Source organism: Neomonachus schauinslandi, chromosome 3, assembly GCF_002201575.2.
Source record: "Neomonachus schauinslandi chromosome 3, ASM220157v2, whole genome shotgun sequence".
In the NCBI taxonomy this organism is placed as follows: Eukaryota; Metazoa; Chordata; class Mammalia; order Carnivora; family Phocidae; genus Neomonachus; species Neomonachus schauinslandi.
In genome coordinates, this window is record NC_058405.1 from 143,415,168 (window position 1) to 143,437,053 (window position 21,886).

Sequence of the window (21,886 nt, forward strand, 5' to 3'; positions counted from 1 at the left end):
CAGTGGGCTGAAATCAAGGCATAGGTAGGGCTGTGTTTAGTTTATAGAGGCTCTGGGGGACAGTCTGTTTTTTTGCCTTTTCCATCTTCTAGAGACTACCCATATTTTTTTGCTTGTGATCCCCTTCCACTTCTTCAAAGCAAAACTTTGCATTTTTCTAGTCGTTCTTCTGTAATCACATCTCTGCTCCCCCCCCACTTCCTTTAAACACCTTTGTGAGTACATTGGACCCTTCTGGATAATCCAGGATAATCTAATTTTAAGGTCAGCTGATTAGCAGCCTTAATTCCATCTGCAACCTTAATTCTTCTTTGCCATGTAACATGGCTTATTCCCAGATTCCAGAGATAAGAATATGGACCTCTCTGGGGGCCATTACTCTGCTTCCTACAGAAACGTAGAGGAAAAGTAACATTTGCTCAGAAACCTGAACTAAGGAAGGGAGGTACGGACAATGATCTAGAAAGAGGAAATAGCAAGTACAGAGGCACTGAGGTGAGAGTGTATCTGGGGTGCTCAAGGAGGCTAGTGTGAAATGGAGCGAGTGAGGGATTGAATAGTAGGAAATGAGGTCAGAAAGATAATGGGGGACCCGTAGTACAGGGCCTTGTATGTCATGGTATCAACTGATCTTTACCCAGAGAAGGTGGAAAACAAATAGGATGAGACTGCTGCTGTGGTATTATAGACTTTGGGGTGAGGGGAGGGTAGAAGCAAGAAGACCAGGTAAGAGGCTACTACTGCATTAATCCAAATGAGGGACAAAGCAAGGTGGGAAAAGAGAAAAAAGGAACAACAAAGATGGAACAGAAGAAACAATAGCAAGACAGTAGATTTAAAATGAACCAAATCTACAATTGTTATAAAGCCAAATGTACTGAACACTCCAGCAAAAGGCAGAGATCCTCAGAATGGATAACAAAAGTTATCCATTGGATATTTCCAATGACAGGTTAGATCTTTTTATCTTCTAGGTCCAGGTTTTTTGTAGCAGTCTGAATCTTCATTGGTGGCAGTGTCCTTATAGTCATTTGTAGGTAGATTTCTACTACCAGTTTGATCAAAGCAATTTAGCCTTTTTCTGTTACGTACCTCAGATTTCCGGGATCCACCCACCACCTGGTTCCAAAGCCACTTCCATGTTTTTAGGCATTTGTTATAGCAGCACCCCCCTTGTATCAGAATCTGTGTTTTAATTTGCTGCTTTAACAAATTATCACAAATTTAGTAGCTTAAAACAATACAAACTTACTATTTTTTTTTTTAGGATTTTATTTTTAAGTAATCTCTACACTCAACGTGGGGCTCAAACTTAAAACTGTGACATCAGGAGTCTCATGCTCTACCAATTGAGTCAGCCAGGCACTCCCCTCCCCGCTCTTTTTAAGATTTTAAAACAATACAAATTTATTATCTTACAGTTCCTGTTATGTAAGATGTCTGGGCACAGATTGTTTCTTTGCTTTAGAGCTTAGGTGTTTGGAGGGCTGTGTTCTCTTTTTGAGGTTCTGGGGATGAATCCACTTCCAAGCTCATGCAGGTTGTTGGCTGAATTTACTTCCATGTGAAAGTAAGACTGAGGTCCCTGTTTTTTTGCTAGCTGTTGCCTGGAGGTGTTTCTCAGCTTCTAGAGGCTGCCCTTAATCTTCGGCCTGTGGCTCCCTTTCCATCTTCAAAGACAGCTATGGCAGATCAAGATCTTTTTTATACTTTCAGTCTCTCTGACCTCCCTCTTCTGTTGTTTCTCTAACTTTTCTGTCATCTGCTGCTATTAAGGGCTCATTTGATTACACTGGGCCCTCTGGAATAATCCAGGGTAATTGCTTATTTTGAGATCTAACTATTTAATAACCTTCATTCTATCTGTGAAGTCTCTTCTTAGTAGTACCTGGATTAGTGTTTGAATTACCAGTCAAACTAGGGGACAGAAACTTTGAGGGGATATCTTTAGTTTTTTGTCTGCCACCTATATCAAAGTCAAAATCTAGGTTTGTTACTTCAGTTTCAGTTACATATGTGAGGTGGAATGTTCTGGGGGAATTAGTCCAGGTTTTAACAATCTTAATCTGATCATACAAATAGGTAGATGACAGTGTTGTTACTGGACTAGTTGCTACAGTAGTGACTATTCAGTTATTTAATTGAGTCAATAAATGATCCCAGGGACATTGAAAATGCAAAAACATGTAATGTTAAGTAATGTATTTTATGCTCTAAAGGATCTTAGTTGTTTGAAGAGCATACGTTATAATATTATTGTTGTCAAGTGGAAGAGTCCATGATTAAAGTTAATTAGTTTTATCTTATTTTTTCTAATAGTGTAACTTCTATGAGGTTCTTGTGTTTTTAGAAATTATATGTGAAAATACAAGAACCGTGGTAGAAAAATAAATGTATCATAAATTGGCCATTGGAAGTCTTAATGGGGCATAAGTGAAAAAGAATATTTTTAAAAAGATGATAGGCATGAGGATTTATCATACATGGTCAGTAATAAGCAAGAATTGGGAAAAGGAGTTGAGAAAATTGAAGGGAAAACGGACTTTTTAGAGCTATTTTTTTTTAAGCTCCTATAACTAAATGAAGATTTCTTGTATAATTTGTAAATTTTAACTTTCTGAGATTGGCAGCTCTTATAAAGGGATGTCATGGGATTTAATGATAAGACTTATTTTATGCTTAGGTCTTTGTCCAGTAAGGAGTTTGTTTTAATTTTGTAGCTGATGTTAAAATCTTTTTAAAAATCTTATTTCTGGTGCAGGGAAACCTTGGTCATATTATAAAGTGGGAACTCTACATTAGAGAATTTCAGAAACTCTTTTCAACCATGGCCTATTATTGCCCTGAGTATGTTTGCTCTATTTCCCCTTCCATACCCCTCAGTTTTCTTCTGCTACTATTTAAATATTCCTCTGCTTTTTATACTCTTTTAAATTTTTCTTAAAAAAAATTTTTTTTTGAGAAGCTCTTTCCTGTATCTATCAGTTGTCTTCTCAGATGGTATACCAATTTTATCTACTGAATTAGAGTCCTTATTTTAGCATATTGTTAACAGATTAAGTGTGATATTCAGACTATAGCACCTTCTGACTGCTTTTGTTGATGCTAGGAGCTCAGAGTTCTGATAATGTTCTCAGAAGGGAAGGAAAAGGACTATTTATCTGTGAGGGCACTTTTCCTGACACTTCTTTTTCTGATCTGGGTTAGTGGTTCCTTGTATGTGCTCCTGTACAGTTCCTTCTGCTCAGCTCCTATCTTTCGCTATTACTGGATCATGAACTCCTTCAGTACAGAGATTCCTTCTGTTTTTTCATTATTTACCCATCACAGAGCTGGTTATAAAGGGACCTCAGTAAATATTTGTTGACTGAATGGATTGGTGGATGTGAATTGTAGTGAGTTGAATGGTGGCTGTGAAATGATATGTCCATGTCCTAATCCCTAGAACCTCTGTGGTTAAAACAAATGGTTTAAGATCTTGAGAGGAGGAGCTCCCAAGGAAAGCTAGGGAGTTAAGGAGAGAGAAGAGTGGGGAGAAGGTAATCCTGGTAATTACCTAGGTAGTCCCTAAATCCAATTACTAGTGTCCTGAACAGGAGAGAGATTTGACACAGACCTGAGAGACATACAGAGGATAAGGTGATGTGGACTGAGGCAAAGATTAGAGTGTTGTCACTACAAGCCTGTGAACAACAAAACATGCCAGCAGTAGTAACCAGAAGCTAGGAGAGGCAAGCAATGGGTTTTCTCTTCCTGCCTTTGGCATACATTTGACCCTGCTGAAAAAAAAATTTTTTTTTTTTAATTTTATTATGTTAGTCATCATAAAATACATCATAAAATACATCATTGATGTACATCAATACATCATAAAATACATAAAATACATCAAAAAATACAATGGTTTTTGATGTGGTGATCCATGATCCATTGTTTTCATATAACACCCAGTGCTCCATGCAGTACGTGCCCTCCTTAATACCCATTCCCAGGCTAACCAATCCCCCCTCGCCCCTCCCCTCTAAAACCCTGTTTGTCTCCCAGAGTCCATAGTCTCTCATGGTTCATCTCTCCCTCCAATTCCCCCCCCGCCATTTTTCCCTTCCTTCTCCTAATGTCCTCCATGCTATTCCTTATGTTCCACAAATAAGTGAAACCATATGATAATTGACTTTCTCTGCCTGACTTATTTCACTTAGCATAGTCTCCTCCAGTCCCATCCATGTTGATGTAAAAGTTGGGTATTCATCCTTTCTGATGGCTGAGTAATATTCCATTGTATATATGGACCACATCTTCTTTATCCATTCATCTGTTGAAGGGCATCTCGGCTCTTTCCACAGTTTGGCTACTGCGGACATTGCTGCTATAAACATTGGGGTGCATATGGCCCTTCTTTTCACTACATCTGTGTCTTTGGGGTAAATACCCAGTAGTGCAATTGCTGGGTCATAGGGTAGCTCTATTTTTAAATTTTTGAGGAACCTCCACACTGTTTTCCAAAGTGACTGTATCGGCTTGCATTCCCACCAACAGTGTAAGAGGGTTCCCCTTTATCCACAACCTCTCCAACATTTGTTGTTTCTTTCCCTGTCCATTTTTGCCATTCTAACTGGTGTAAGGTGGTATCTAAGTGTGGTTTTGATTTGGATTTTCCTGATGGCTAATGATGATGAACATTTTTTCATGTGTCTGTTAGCCATTTGTATGTCTTCTTCAGAGAAGTGTCTTTTCATATCTTCTGCCCACTTTTTGACTTGATTATTTGTTTTTTGGGTGTTGAGTTTGAGTTCTTTATAGATCTTGGATACCAGCCCTTTATCTGTAGTGTCATTTGCAAATATCTGCTCCCATTCTGTGGGTTGCCTCTTTGTTTTGTTGACTGTTTCCTTTGCTGTGCAGAAGCTTTTTATCTTGATGAAGTCCCAAAAGTTCATTTTTGCTTTTGTTTCACTAGCTTTTGGAGATGTATCTTGAAAGAAGATGCTGTGGCCGATGTCAAAGAGGTTACTGCCTATGTTCTTCTCTAGGATTTTGATGGATTCCTGTCTCACATTGAGGTCTTTCATCCACTTTGAGTTTTATCTTTGTGAATGGTGTTAGAGAATGGTCGAGTTTCATTCTTCTGCATGTGGCTGTCCAATTTTCCCAGCACCATTTATTGAAGAGACTGTCTTTTTTCCATTGCATGTTTTTTCCTGCTTTGTCAAAGATTATTTGACCGTAGAGTTGAGGGTCCGTACCTGGGTTCTCTATTCAGTTCCATTGGTCTATATGTCTGTTTTCGTACCAGTACCATGCTGTCTTGGTGATCACAGCTTTGTAATATAGTTTGAAATCGGGCAATGTGATGCCCCCAGCTTTGTTTTTCTTTTTCAACATTTCCTTGGCGATTCGGAGTCTTTTCTGATTCCATACAAATTTTAGGATTGTTTGTTCCAGCACTTTGAAAAATGTCATTGGAATTTTGATCGAGATGGCATTGAAGGTATAGATTGATCTGGGTAGCATAGACATTTTAACAATGTTTATTCTTCCGATCCATGAGCATGGAATATTTTTCCATCTTTTTGTGTCTTCAATTTCTTTCATGAGTGTTTTGTAGATCCTAGAGTATAGATCCTTTACCTCTTTGGTTAGGTTTATTCCCAGGTATCTTGTGGTTTTTGGTGCTATTGTAAATGGAATCGTTTCTCTAATTTCTCTTACTACAGTTGCATTGTTAGTGTATAAGAAAGCAACTGATTTCTGTGCATTGATTTTGTATCCTGCCACATTACTGAATCGCTGTGTGAGTTCTAGTAGTTTGGGGGTGGAGTCTTTTGGGTTTTCCACATAAAGTATCATGTCATCTGCGAAAAGAGAGAGTTTGACTTCTTCTTTGCCAATTTGAATACCTTTTATTTCTTTTTGTTGTCTGATTGCTGTTGCTAGGACTTCTAGTACTATGTTGAACAATAGTGGCGAGAGTGGGCATCCTTGACGTGTTCCTGATCTTAAGGGAAAGGCTCTCAGCTTTTCCCCATTGAGGAGGATATTCGCTGTGGGTTTTTCATAGATGGATTTTATGAACTTGAGGAATGTTCCCTCTATCCCTATACTCTGGAGAGTTTTAATCAGGAAAGGATGTTGTATTTTGTCAAATGCTTTTTCTGCATCAATTGAGAGGACCATATGGTTCTTCTCCCTCCTCTTACTAATGTGTTCTATCACATTGATTATTTGTGAATGTTGAACCACCCTTGCATCCCGGGGATAAATCCCACTTGGTCGTGGTGGATGATCCTTTTAATGTATTGTTGGATCCTATTAGCTAGGATTTTGTTGAGGATTTTGGAATCCATATTCATCAGGGATACCGGTCTGAAATTCTCCTTTTTGATGGGGTCTTTGCCTGGTTCAGGGATTAAGGTAATGCTGGCCTCATAGAATGAGTCTGGAAGCTTTCCTTCTGTTTCTATTTTTTGAAACAGCTTCAGTAGAATAGGTATTATTTCTTCTTTGAATGTTTGGTAGAATTCCCCAGGGAATCCATCAGACTCTTGTTTTTTGGGAGGTTTTTGATCACTGCTTCAATCTCGTTACTGGTTATTGGCCTATTCAGGTTGTTAATTTCTTCCTGTTTCAGTCTTGGCAGCTTATAGGTTTCCAGGAAGGCCTCCATTTCATCCAGATTGCTCAGTTTTTTGCATATAGTTGTTGATAATAATTTCTAATAATTATTTCTATTTCCTTGGTGTTAGTCGTGATCTCTCCCCTTTCATTCATAATTTTATTAATTTGGGTCCTTTCTCTTTTCTTTTGGACAAGTCTGGCCAGTGGTTTGTCGATCTTATTAATTCTTTCAAAGAACCGACTTCTAGTTTCGTTGATCTGATCCACTGTGTTTCTGGTTTCTAATTCATTGATTTCTGCTTTAATTTTAATTATTTCTCTTCTAATGCATGGCTTAGGCATCGTTTCTTGCTTTTTCTCTAGTTCTTTAAGGTGTAGAGTTAGTTGGTGAATTCGGGATTTTTCTATTTTTTTGAGTGAGGCTTGGATGGCTATGTATTTCCCCCTTAAGACCGCCTTTGCAGTATCCCATAGGTTTTGGACCGATGTGTTTTCGTTCTCATTGATTTCCATGAATTGTTTAAGTTCTTCTTTGATTTCCTGGTTGACCCAAACATTTTTTTTTTTTAAAGATTTTATTTTATTTATTTGACAGAGAGAGAGAGAGAGACAGCTAGAGAGGGAACACAAGCAGGGGGAGTGGGAAAGGGAGAAGCAGGCTCCCGGCCAAGCAGAGAGCCCAATGCGGGGCTCGATCCCAGGACCCTGGGATCATGACCGGAGCCGAAGGCAGACGCTTAACGACTGAGCCACCCAGGCACCCCGACCCAAACATTTTTAAGCAGAGTGGACTTTAGCTTCCAAGTGTTTGAATTTCTGCCAAATTTTTTCTTGTGATTGAGTTCCAGTTTTAGAGCATTGTGGTCTGAGAATATGCAGGGAATAATCTCAATCTTTTGGTATCGGTTGAGACCTGATTTGTGACCCAGTATGTGGTCTATTCTGGAGAAAGTTCCATGTGCGCTCGAGAAGAATGAGTATTCTGTTGTTTTAGGGTGGAATGTTCTGTAAATATCTATGAGGTCCATCTGGTCCAATGTATCATTCAAAGCTCTTGTTTCCTTGTTGATTTTCTGTTTAGATGATCTGTCCATTGCTGAGAGTGGAGTATTGAGGTCTCCTACAATTAACGTATTGTTATCAATATGACTCTTTATTTTGGTTAACAGTTGGCTTATGTAGATGGCTGCTCCCATGTTGGGGGCATAGATATTTACAATTGTTAGATCTTCTTGTTGGATAGACCCTTTAAGATTGATAGATATTGTGTCCTTCTGTGTCTCTAACTACAGTGTTTAGTTTAAAATCTAATTTGTCTGATATAAGAATTGCTACCCCAGCTTTCTTTTGAGGTCCGCTGACATGGAAGATGGATCTCCATCCCTTCACTTTCAGTCTGGATGTATCTTGAGGTTCAAAATGAGTCTCTTCTAGACAGCATATGGATGGGTCCTGTCTTTTTATCCAATGTGCAACCCTGTGCCGTTTTATGGGAGCATTTAGGCCATTCACGTTGAGAGTGATTATTGAAAGATATGAATTAATTGTCATCATGTTGCCTGTGAAGACAGTTTTTTATAGATTGTCCCTGTAAATTTCTGTTGTATATCATTCTTGGGGTCTTTCTCCTTTTATAAAACCCCCCTTAATATTTCTTGCAGGGCCAGCTTAGTGGTCACATATTCTTTCAGTTTCTGCCAGTCGTGGAAGCTCTGCATCTCTCCATCCATTCTAAACGAAAGCCTGCTGGATAAAGTATTCTTGGCTGCATGTTCTTCTCATTTAGTGCCCTGAATATGTCTTGCCAGGCCTTTCTGTCTTGCCAGGTCTCTGTGGATAGGTCTGACGTTATTCTCATTGATAGCATTTTTAAGTTCTGCCTATTCACCTTTTATTTCTACCCTTAGAGACTCTGTGTTGCCATTAATTGATTTGTTCCTCCCTCTGTACGTAAGGAATCTCTTCCCCCTAACTGCCCTTAAGATGGTTTCCTTGGTTCTAAGATTTGCAAGTTTTACTGTTACATGCTGGGGTGTTGGCCTGTTTTCCTTGATCTTAGGAGGGGTCCTCTCTGCCTCTAGGACTCGAATGTTTGTTTCATTCCCCAGATTAGGGAAGTTCTCAGCTACGATTTGCTCAAATACATCTTCTAGTCCTCTCTCTCTCTCCACTCCCTCTGGAATTCCAATTATTCTGACATTGGAACACTTCATGGTGTCACTTATTTCTCTGATTCTATTTTCATGGATTCTGAGTTGTTTTTCCCTGGCCTCCTCTTTTCCCTTTTGATCTATTGTCTTCCAGGTCGCTTATTTGCTCTTCTGCCTCAGTTACCCTAGCTGTTAGATTATCTAGGTTGGATTGGATCTCATTGATAGCATTTTTAAGTTCTGCCAATTCACCTTTCATTTCTGCCCTTAGAGACTCTATGTTGCCATTAATTGATTTCTCCATTCTAGCCATCGTCTTCACAATTGCCAGCCTGAATTCCATCTCCAACATCTTGGTTATATCTGCATCCATTTGTAAATCTGCAGCATAAGTCATAATCTCTGAGACTTTTCTGTTTTGGGGGCTCCTCCTCCTAGTCATTCTGTTGATGGGTGTTTGAGGGAATGTATAGAGTCCAAATTATTGACCAGAACCCAAGCAAGATGCACCTGTTTTCTTGGGACCTTAGGGTTGCTGGCCTCTTGTTTTCCCAGCCTGTCTTCTGCGGGAGGGGCCTGCCGCACTGCTACTCAGGCAACCCTGTTTGGGTGGTGTTGCCCTGCCCCCCTGTGGCGGGGGATGGGCTCAGTGGGAATCAGTCTTTGGGGCTTTTGTTCTCTGGCGGCTTTCCCTGGCGGCTTTCTGCGTCTCTTCCGCGAGTCAGAGCAGAAGAGACCATTTCCAGCCCTCTGCCTCAGAGCAGAGAGATCACAGTCTGTTCTTCAGTGAGCTCTCCAGGCCACATTGTCTCTGTTTCTGTCCATGCTGCTATAAACTTCAGCGTCCTGGGTTGTGCGCCCCTCTGCAGCGCTCCCAGTCCTGCCTCCAGGTCAGGGCACGTCTCTGTCCTTTGTGCTTCTAAAACCGCCAGCCATTCCCAATTCACATGCGCGCGACTCCGCAGCTCAGGGTTTCCATCCCGGGGGCTGCAGTTCCCCCGCGCGACCCCGCCACTCCGGGTTTCCACCCCGGGGGCTGCCCTAAAGTCCTTTCCCTGCCGCTACTGGTCTGCGAGTCTGCGCCCCGTCGCTCACCGGCGGTGTAGGATCCCCACGGCCAGACACCCTCCTGCTGCCGTTTATCCTCTGATATCTGCCCGCGGAATCATGGCTCCCCACTTCGTACCTCAAAACCAACTGCCTGCAATATTCTGTTTGTAGAGATCCAGATCTTCTTACATCTCAGGCTGGTTTCATGGGTGCTCAGAGTGGTCTGCTAGATATCCAGCTCAATTCCGGGGACCAGTTGAAATAGGGTCCTCTACTCCTCTGCCATCTTTCCCTCCTCTCTTGACCCTGCTGAAAATTTGATCTGTCTTGGACTTTTGGCCTCCAGAACTGTGAGAGAATAAATTTCTTTTGTTTTAAGCCACCCAGTGTGTGGTAATTTGTTATAGGAGACACAGGAAACCAATATATATGTATATAATGTTTTGAGGCAGTGACATCCCAATACCAAAAAGAGGATTGGAGTATTTGTGTGCAACTTGGCATGGCATAGTGTTTAAAAAATATAATTAGGGGCGCCTGGGTGGCTCAGTCGGTTAAGCGTCTGCCTTTGGCTCAGGTCCTGATCCCAGGGTTCTCGGATTGAGCCCCGGATTGGGCTCCCTGCTCAGCGGAGAGCCTGCTTCCCCCTCTGCTGCTCTCCCTGCTGTTTATCTGTCTGTCAAATAAATAAAATAAAATAAAAATCTTAAAAAATATATATATACACACACATATATATAATTAGAATAAACCGTAATCTTATTCTAGATTTGCATTCGTTTCGGATACTACTGAAACAAATTACCACAGATTTATGGCTTAAAACAACTCAGATTTATTATATAAAAATTCTGGAGGTCAGAAGTCTAAAATATGTCTCTGTGTGCTAAAATCAAGGCATTGGTAGGTTCTTTTTCTTTTCTGTATTTTCTGGAGGTTCTAGGGGTGAATCTTTTTTTCTCTCTCTCTCTCTCTCTCTCTTTTCCAGCTTCTAGAGTTGTCCATATTACTTGGTTTGTGGTTCCCTACCATCTTTGAAGCCTGTACTAGCCAGTTGGACCTTTTTTATATCACTCTTCCTTCCCCATTTAAGGAACCGTGTGATTATGTGGACCTCCTAGGTTAATCCAGGATAATCTTCTCATTTAAGATCAGCTGATTAGCAGTCTTAATTCCATCTGCATCCCTTATTTCTTTTTACCATGTAATGTAATGTACTCACAGTTTCTGGATATTAGGATGTGGGCATCTTTGGGAGACCCTTTTCTGCCTACCATATTGACTTTTTAAAAATTAGTCCTCAAAATTTATTTAATCTCATGCCAGACTAACCATAGTACCATTGGGTGGCATCTAGTTGTGGTACAGATAATATTTTATATTTTAGTCAAAACAGTAAAAGCAGATAGTTTTAAAAAATCAAACAGTACTTAAATACTTATAATGAAGTGCAGCATTCTTTAGCTTTATTACTCCGGAACCAACCAGTCCAGATCTTAGAGCTATTCCTTTTGGAATTTACCTCCATTTATCTAAATGAGATGCTGTATTAGTTTCCTATTGCTGCTGTAACAAATTACCACAAATTTAGTGGCTTAAAATAATTCGATTTATTCTCTTTCAGTTCTAGAAGTCAGAAGTCCAGAATCACTGGGCTAACATCAAAGTATTGATAGGACCAGTTTCTTCTGGAGGTTCTGGGGAGAATCCATTTTCTTTTTTTTTTTCTTCCTCCCAGCTTCTAGCAGTTACCTGTATTCTATGGTTTGTGGTGCCTTTTATCTTCAAGTGTATCTCTCCAGTCTCTGTTTCCATCATCACATCACCTCTCTATAGTTAAAATCTCCCTCCCTTTCCCTTTTGTAAGGACACTCGTGGATATATTGGGGGCCCACCTGAATAATCTTGGATAATCTTCCCATTTCAAGATTGTTAATTATATCTGCAGAGTCCCTTTTGCCATATAAGGTAAATATTCACAGGTTCCAAGTATTAGGATGTAGTCATGTTGGAGGTCCGTTACTCAGTCAGCCATATATGATTATGTTGCTAAATGATTTTCAGTTTTCAATATTGGTATATTTATCTTAAGGTAATTGGAGATAATCTATCTTCTCTCCCCTACATTACTGAATATAATTATATCATACTTTATTCCTTTGTCATTTTTTGCAACTATATAAACACTTTTTTATGCTGAACCAAATAGTATAATTTATCCTTTCTCTAAAATTTTTATTTCTCTTTAATAATTGTTTTTTTCCTGTTTGTCTGATTTTCTCTGTGCCATCTGCTCCCTTTATTTTAAGCAAATGTTGTTGCTAAGATACATATCTGTCTTTTTAAAAATGCTCAAAGATAGTTTCAAATACTTTTTTGTTTTGCTTTAAACTGAGAACTTCTCTCTCTTAACCTCTCTTTTGGCTGTTTCCTGTTTCAGCATGGTATGCAGTTATCATCTTAGGACTTGCCTTAGCAAATTTCTAGATTTGAGCTATTTTCCCTAGATGATATGCTTCTTATTTTATTTCCTCATTTTGGTGAGGAACATATTTGAGTAGCTTTCTAAGAAAGCTTGTGAGGGAAATGAAATTTAAGACCTCATATCTGAAATGTTTTTTTTTCTGTCCTCACACTGTATTGCTAATTTGGCTGGGTATAGTATTTTGGTTCAGAATTTTGGAGGCATCATTCCATTGTCTTCAAGCTTCTAGTGTTTTGTGGAAATCACGTGTGGTGATGATTTCTTAGGCTTTGTATGTGGCCTGGTTTTGAAAAATTTAAGATCTCTCTATGGTTTGTGTTCTCAATTTCATAGCTGTGCCTTGGTGTGGGACTTTTTCATTGTTTTCCTGGGGAATTAATGGATAGATCCTTTAAATCAAGACACTTACCTACAGTTCTGGGAAATTTCCCTGAATTTGTTTCGTAATTGCTCTTATGTTTTTTTGTTTCCTTTTTCTGGAATTCCTTTTGTTTGTGAGCTCTGCAGAGATTTCTTATTTTCTACTTTTTCTCCCTTACATTGTCTTTTATATATGTATTCTACTTTCTAGGACATGTCTTTAACCTCAGTTTTCAACTCTTGTAATAATTTTTTATTTTGCCATTTTAAATTTCCAAGAATATTTTTGTTGTTGTAGTTCTCTAAATGTACTTAAAAACATAATATCCTTTTCTTGTTTTATGGGTAAACTATCTTACCAGTGAGATTAATGTTGTTTTTTTTTATTCCTGCTCATATTACCTTTTTCCTTCTAGTCCTTATTTTTTTCTCTCTCTCTTTTCTTTTTTTTCCAGTATTCTTTATTTCTTGGTGGGGGTGTATTTAATTGAATGAGACACTAAAAAGGTACTTGGAATCTGTGCATGTATGTGGATCAACATTGGCTGGAGAGTGGAAATTAGTGGCTGTTTTGTCTCTTACTGGGCTTTACTGTAAGAGGAATGAACAGTCAGCTAGATTTTTGTTGGGAAAATCTCTGATTTCAGCATATGTCGGTCTTTTTTCCTTCGAATTTAATTTCCCAAAGAAGAGTTCTTTACATTCAATCTTTATGTCTAAGCGGGTATTCTGAATATAGAAAAGGGAGAAGTCTCCTTTTCAATATGCAGACTTTCACTTAGTTTCCATACAGTTCTCTACTGTGATTGGACTCACTGGGTCCTGAGCCAATAAGGTTCCCTTTCCTCAGATACTGAATTCTTGGTCTCTTGGGGGTGGAGTGACTGAAGGGTAGTCCTCTGGCTGCCTAAGATAAGGAAGGCCCTGCCATATCATTCCTTTTAATATACACTTTAAACAAGTTTTCCTTGATTTCAGCCAGCATCCTCTTTCACACCTTCCACAGTTCCTGTATTCTCAACCTGAGACTTTCTAGAATGACTGTCATTGGGTGTCTGACCAGGCTTAGAGATGAATACGTGTTCAGTTCGCCATGTTTGATTGGGTGTTGTTATATCCATTGTTCAATATACTCTTGGTACAATGAGTTTCTTATCTGAAAAGTCTGAGGAAACATCCCCCCCCAAGATTGCCCTTACTTCAGATGCCACTTGCAAATTTGGAGGTCCCCAAGGCTGCTCTCCATTCAGACCAATTGACTACAAATGCAGGGATTTCTCAAACCTACTATTAAGGTTTGATAATTCATCAGAAAGACTCAGAACCCACTGAAAGTGCTATGTTTAAGGTTACGGTTTTATTATAGCAAAACAGTATAAATTAGAGCCAAAGAAAGATGCATAGGGCGAAATTTAGGCGAGTTCCAAACATGAAGCTTCCATGACGTGTTACTCTCCCAGCATTGTTATGTGGTGCTTATACATGCAGTATTGCCAGCTAGGCAAGATTACTGAAGCCTTCATGTCCAGAGTTTTTATTGGAGTTTCATTACATAAACATGATTGATTGAGTCATTGATCAAATGGCTAAGATCAGTCTCCAGTCCCCTCCTCTGCCTATAGGTGGGATGATAGCATATGACTCAAAGGTCCAACCAGAATCACATGGTTGGTCTTTATGGTGTGATCTGCCCCCAGCCTGAGCATAAACTATCAAGTGCATTTGAGGGGTGTGTGTGAATAACAAAAACACTCCTGTCTCTGGGAAAATAACTAGGGTTTAGAGGTTACCTCCAGAAACCTCAACAAAGGCCAGACCTCTCTTTGGTCTGAGGCCAAATTCTTTAGTACACATTATGCTACTTTGTTTCATGGTAAGAAGGTAACAACACTGCCAGAAATCTCTTTTTCCCAAGTTTCATATGCCATGTATCTGTTTAAAATTTACCACTCTTTTTATCTCTTGTTTTCATTGATGTTAGTGGCCTATTTTGAAATAATTGAATCTATTCCTTAATTGAAGACATTTCATAAAGGGTAATAAGGTCTTTTGCCCTCTACTGTAATTTGATCTTATGAAGAGTGTTTGAATAGTGATTTACCAAGGGAGACACATTACAGTCCAATTTGATGTGGTTTGATAGGTATACTTTATTTTCATCTTACAAAGCTTAGCATGTGGGTACCAGAAGTCTGATTGAAAGGAAGTAAAATCAGTGGAGCAATTAAACATTAACAAGGTGGGGGGCAATTATGCTAAACTTATGTAAATAGTTTTAGATTATGTATAAGTAATTACGTTTTTCAGAGTAGTTGACAGGCAAAAATTAGATTGCTTATTTGTTTGAGACTTAATTTTGATTTATTTTTAAAGGTCATAATGGTTGTCTCATTTTGAGCCTTCATTTAATTTCTTGCTTGAAGGTTATTACATGATGTAGCATTACTAAATTGAACCTTTTTAATGGTAATACACAACATAAAAAATTGGAATTGGCTTCAGACTTTATACTAAAATGCCTTTTACTATCTTTTGTATGTTAAAGGCATGTCTTTATAGTAAGAACTAAATTTATTTAAGAGTATCTTTTGTGTGCTTTTGCTTATTTCCTAAAGGGATAGTTGATAAGTTAGTTGATAAGCAGACAGTTGTCAAGTAGCATGTTCCATTTTAAATTGTCTTCATTTTAAAAATGTGTTGTACTTATTAAATGCATCTGTGATGATAAGGAAAAAGAATAATTGTTAAATGTATTATATCATGTATGCAGTTCGACTTTTTTCAACAAATTGTATTGTCTCTTTCTTAAGCATGAATTTGGTTTTAAAAGATAAATCTGTAAGACTGACCCATGTAATATACTGAGATTCCATTTCCTTCTTGTATACCTTTTCATTTTCTTTAGAGTTAATAATGATTGCATATCTTCACTTGTTTGATTGCTTTTATAAAAAATACTTGAATATTCATTTTTCAAGCTTTCTGGCTGCTGAGCTGTTTTTGTTAACCTGGTTACTTGATGACAGAACATAAGCAGTCAGTCTTGAGCATCTTACCTTGTTTTCTAGTAGTGTCTAAGATAGTGTTCTGAATTAAATAGATGCTTTAATAATGCCTATAGATCTGAGGTGATCTGAAACATGTATTTTTCAGAAAGAAAGGCTGTGTTACTAGGTTAAATTAGATTAATTGTGGGTTTCTAAATTTGAGTCCAAATGAAGTATATGGATTCAAGTTGTATAGCATACAAAGAGTTAAGAATTTTCAAATCTTTAGGTGACCATATTTTTTTCTCTTTAGTTAGAATCACATGGTTGCATTATAGTTTTTACTTAATTGGTACCTTTAACTTTTGATCCTGTTGAGAGTATAGTATTGGTTTGGTACCATCTGGAGGCAAGAGTTGGACATCATTTGTGGAAGTCTTTTAGACTTGACTCTGAATATATTTGTGCCTTCAGTGTAAAAGAGTAATTGTATCAAGTACATCATTTATATTGAAGTTCTATATTGTTAAAAGTTAACTTTTGTGAGTTCTTATCTACCACTGTTCCATTTGATTATTGGAGTAACAGTTAATTCTTAGGGATATAATAACTAAGGGAAACATTTATTACAAGTTCCAGATACGGTTGACATAAAACATTGTTTAAGTTTAAGGAATACAGTGTGTTCATTTGACATACATATATTACAGAATGACTGTGGTGTAAGCTCTCAAGTATATAATACGATATTATTAACAATAATCACCATGGTGTTCTTTACCTCCCGAGAACTTATTCATATTATGAATAAGTTTCTACCCTTTGACTAACATCTCCCCATATTCTGCAGCCCCCGCGCCATAGTAACCACTACTCTCTTACTCTGAGTTGGGCTTTTTACATTCCACATAAAAGTGAGATCATACAGTATTTGTCTTTTCTTTGACTTCTTTCACTTAACAGCATGCACATCATGCCCTCAAGTTCTATCCTTGTTTTGCAAATGGCAGGATTTCCCCCTTCTCATGGCTGAAAAACATCCATGACATATATGTATCACCCCTTCTTTATGCATTCATCCACTGAGGGACACTTTGATTGTTTCTGTATCTTGGCTGTTGTGACTAATGCTGCAAGGAACATGGGGGTGCAGTTATCATTTTGAGATCCTGTTTCCATTTTCTCTGGATATGTACCCAGAAGTGGGATTGCTGGATCATATAGTAGTGCTATTTGTAATTTTTGAGGAACCTCCGTACAGTTTTTCATAGTGGCTGTACCAATTTATATTCCCACCAGCAGTGTATAAGGATTTCCTTTTCTTCAAATCCTTGACAACACTTAGCATCTGTCTTTCTGATGATAGCCTTTCTAAAAGGTGTGAGGTGAAACCTCAGTGTGGTTTTGATTTGCATTTCCCTGATGATTAGTGATTTTGAGAACCATTTTTGGTACCTGTTGGCTATATGTATGTCTTTGGAAAAATGTTACCCAGTTCCTCTGCTGATTTTTTTTTTTTTAAATAAATTATTTGGTTTTTTGTTGTTGAGTTGTATGAGTTCCTTATATATATTTTGGAGTAACCCCTATCAGATACATGGTTTGCAAATATTTTCTTCCATTCCATATGTTGCCTTTTCATCTTGTTGATGATTTTGTAGATGGCTTTGATAAGTATGGACTTTAACGATATTAATTAATGCTTCCTATCCATGAACATGGGATATCTTTCCATTTGTTTGTGTCTTCAGTTTCTTTCATCAAAGTCTTGTGGTTTTCAGGATACAAATCTTTCATCTCCTTTGTTGATTTTATTCCTATGTATTTTATTGTTCTTGATGGTATTTTAAAGGGGCTTGTCTTGTTTATTTTGTTGTTAGGGTGTAGATGCAACTGATTTCTGTGTGATTTTGTATCTTGCAACTTTACTGAATCCATTAATTAGTTCTAAAAGTTTTTTAATGGAGTCTTTAAGATTTTCCATGTATGAGAATCATTTTATGCGCAAAAACAGTTTTGTAGCTTTTTTTCCAATTTGGATGCTTTTTATTTTTTATTTTTTTCTTGCTTGGTTGCTCTGGCTAGGACTTCCACTAATATGTCAAAAGGAGTGGTAAGTGGGCACCCTTGTTCCTGATTTTAGAGGAAAAACTTGCCACCTTTCACCATTGAGTATGATGTCAAATGTGGGCTTGACATATATGGCCTTTATGTTGAGGTAGGATCCTCCTATACCCAAGTGTTGAGATTTTTATCATAAGAGGATGTATTTTTGTCAGTAGCTTTTTCTGCATCTATTGATCATCTGATCTTAATCTGGCTTTTGTGTCAGAATAATGCTGGCCTCATAAAATGGAAACCAACATTTATTGAACCTCTTAAACATGCTCTTTCAGTTAATCTTTAATTATGTTGGATAGGAAAAAAAAAATGTTGGATAGGTGTTTTATATATGTTTGTGTTTTGTGTTCCTCATATATAGAATGCAGAACGTAGGTTCTATCTTATAGAATTGTTTTTAGTATTAAATATGAATACATGGAAAGAACCTGTAAGAGCACCTTGAATATAGTATAAGTGCTCAGTACTTGCTAGCAATTATCATTAATATTTTTATTGTTTTTGTTTTTATTTTTGTTGTCATATTTAGGAGGTGAGGTTCAATAACTTGTTCTAGTTGTGACAATAAGTAATAGAACTACATGTGAACTAACTACACATCCATTTACTATCTTCCCTCTCATCTTCCCATAATGCTGTCTACCAAGGTGAATGATTAGTCCAGGGCTAGCAACACTAGCGTTCTGCCATCCAATCCAGTCCTGTTCTGGTCTCCTAACACAATCACATATTGCCTTCCAAAAAAGCAAGATATTGTACCTTTTCCCCCCATACATTAAAGATATTTTTATATATCTATATTTTTTGTAATTCACTAGCAGTTGGAACATGAGGATCTAAAATAAAATAATAATGTCCCAAAATAAAATTTGGAGGGCTGTTTAGGATTCTTTTTAAAATTTAGTTTGACCTTTTGAGTGTTATAGCTGGGGAGTAACTTGAGTCTCCGGTACTACTTTGTTGTGGATTAACAGTGTGTCACTGTGACTGGTCATTGAATATGTTTGGTAAGAGAACTTTTTTTGTATGGTTCTGAGAAAATCATTTTGTATTCATAAATAGGAAATTAATGAATAGGAAAACTCAGTTACCCTTTTTGCATCTCAGCTTTGGATTTGAATAGCTTTATTATTCATTTCCTAATAGCAGTTCCTGTAAATTCTTTCATTAATCAAGCATTTTTATGGTATAAGGATATACTCAACCCAAGATCAGCATTTACCTAAATACGTGTTTTATGAAGGTAAAATGGCATTATAGGAAATTTGGGGTTGGATAAAGTTAAAAATATCTCTTTATTCAATATTATCTTTCAGAGTTTTTTATGTGAATTGTAAATCTCCCATCAGGATAATATATATAGTATATGGCCTTTTATAAAACTTAACACAGTAGCTTTGTCCCCCCCCTTTTATTTATTTTTTTTAAGAGCATACTTTCAGAGCTCCATCTGACTACAAACACTTTGAAATTATTTAGGTTGATTTTCAACTCAATTGGGAATTCAGGACAAATGACTAGGTAGCAGATAGAGCAGACACATAGTTAGAATGTATTGAGCAGGGGCGCCTGGGTGGCTCCAGTCAGTTAAGCGTCTGCCTTCAGCTCAGGTCATGATCCCAGGGTCCTGGGATCCAGTCCCGCATCAGGCTCCCTGCTCGGTGGGGAGTCTCCTTCTCCCTCTACCCCCCTGCTTGTGATCTCTCTTTCTCTCTCTCTCTCTCTCTCTCTCTGTCTCTCGGATAAATAAATAAAATCTTTAAAAAAAATTAAAAAAAAAAATGTATTGAGCAGAGAGCTTCCAGAAATCAGTAAACATGGATTGTGAATCATGTACAAGGCCCTGTAGTTGTTCTCAGACTTCTTAGTTTCAGGGTCCTTAATAAAAACTCTTTTTTTTTTTTTTTATTCTTATGTTAATCCCCATACATTACATCATTAGTTTTAGATGAAGTGTTCCATGATTCATTGTTTGTGCATAACACCCAGTGCTCCATGCAGAATGTGCCCTCCTCAAAAAAACTCTTTTTTTTTTTTTTAAATAAGATATTTATTTATTGTTTTAGAGGGAGAGAACATGGGAAGAGGGGCAGAGGGAGAGAGAGAATCCTCAAGCAGACTTCTTGCTGAGCCCAGATCCTGACTCAGGGCTCTATCTCAACACCCTGAGATCATGACCTGAGCTGAAATCAAGAGTTGGATGCTCAACTGACTGAGCCACTCAGGCACCTCTTGGGTCCTTAATACACTCTTAAAAATTGAAGCCCAAAGAGCTTTTGGTTTTATAGCTGTTGATATTTACTACATTAGAAATTAAAATAATATTTTGCAGTATATATTAATTCATTTAAAAGTAATTTGTTTCATGTAAACATAAGTAACCTTTTTTTAAAGTAAAAGATAACTTTCTCTAAGAAAAGATTCTCATGAGAAGAGTGACATTGCTTTGTGCTTTTCAAATTTTAAGGTCTGGCTTAAGAAATAGCTGAATTCTCCTATCTACTTCCATATTCAATCTCAATTGATTGAATCGCATTAAGTATCCTCTGGAAAGGTCCACTGTATACTCATGAAAGAGTGAGAGTGTAAAGGCAAATGAAACCTTAAAAATGACTATGAAAATAATTTTGACTTGACTGATCCAATGAGAGGGGTCATCGGGAGCTCTGGGTCTCCAGTGCACATTTGTAGAACTGCTCCCGTAGTAAATACAAGTGTTAACTACATTACTTCCTAAGAGCTCATACTTTGAATTTGGATTGCCTAGATTGTTAGAATCAAATAAAATTGTACATGTAAAAAATGGTACAATAAATAATAAAATGCCTGCTGTTCATTATTATTTCAAGATTTTTGTCCTGTTATGTCACTTTCGCTCACAGTTTTCCATTGGCTTCCCAACTCATTTGAGGTAAAAGCCAGAGGCTTTATTTACAGTGGGTTGCAAAGGTTTTTTTTCATCCTCTGACTTCTTGTTACCTCTCTGTGTTCATACACTTGTTTTGACCTCAAATGCCCCTCCTCACTGTGCAAGTACTGGTTTTCTTACTGTTCATCAAACACTAGTCATATCCTTTCTCACAGCCTTTGTACATGATTTTTTCCTCCAGTTAACATTTACTTCTTCAGATATTGACATGTTTTATCCTCCAGTTCCATGGGGATTTTGGTTTTTGGCTTAATGGCACCTCAGTGGAATCTTTTTTTCATTTAACCCTTCGATGTATGATATATACACATTTCCTCTCCCTTCTCTGCTTTATTTATTTATTTATTTATTTTTCTGTGGGAGTTTCTGTTTTCTAACATACTTGATTTACTTGTTTGTCTCTCTTCCACTAGAATTTAAGTTCCATTAGAGATATGTGGGTTTTGTTTTTTTTGTTTTTGTTTTTTGGTCTAACTTGTTCATTACTGTATCTTCAATACCTAGAATATGCTTTAGTGCATTTTTTTTTGAGAGAGCATGAGCTAGGATGGGGAGAGACTGAGGGATAGGGAAAGAGAATCCCAAGCAGGTTCCGTGCCCACCATGCAGCCCGACATGGGGTTCGATCTCACCACCCTGAGATCATGACCTAAGCCGAAATCAAATGTCGGATGCTTAACCAACTGAGCCACCCAGGTGCCCCTGCTTGGTGCATATTTAAGTGCTGAAAAAATATTTTTTGTTTGAGTGAATCATTATTATTACTACTCCGAAGATGAAAGAATAATCTCTGCTTCTCAGAAATGTGTGGTCTCAGTAAGACAGTGCCTTTCAAATAAAATGAACATGTAAAGCATTTAGCTTGGCATTTTGGACATGTAGCAGTACTCACTAATTGGTAGCTGTTATTGAAGGATAAGCAAAGAAAGAACAGAATTAGACATTTCAGATAAAAATGACCTGAATAAAAGAACACTGCATTTACATCTCAGGAGCTAGGGTAGATACATTTTAGGGGAATACTGAAAAAATAAGGTTGGAACTATATTGTTCAGGCCAAGACATTTGGATTTTTCTGTAGGTAACGAGTTATTGCATATTTTTAAGGCAGAGGTGCTGTGATGACAGTGGTAGGTATGGAAGATGAATCCAAATGGAAGTCCTTAAGGTTGATTGGAAATCCTTCTGG

General features: G+C 37.7%; 1 protein-coding gene across 1 annotated transcript in view; it reads left to right on the forward strand.

The window, feature by feature from the left end:
* NUP35 (nucleoporin 35) overlaps nt 1-21,886 on the forward strand; it is a 40,346-nt gene that overhangs the window by 10,103 nt on the left and 8,357 nt on the right. The gene's annotated exons all lie outside the window — the stretch shown is intronic.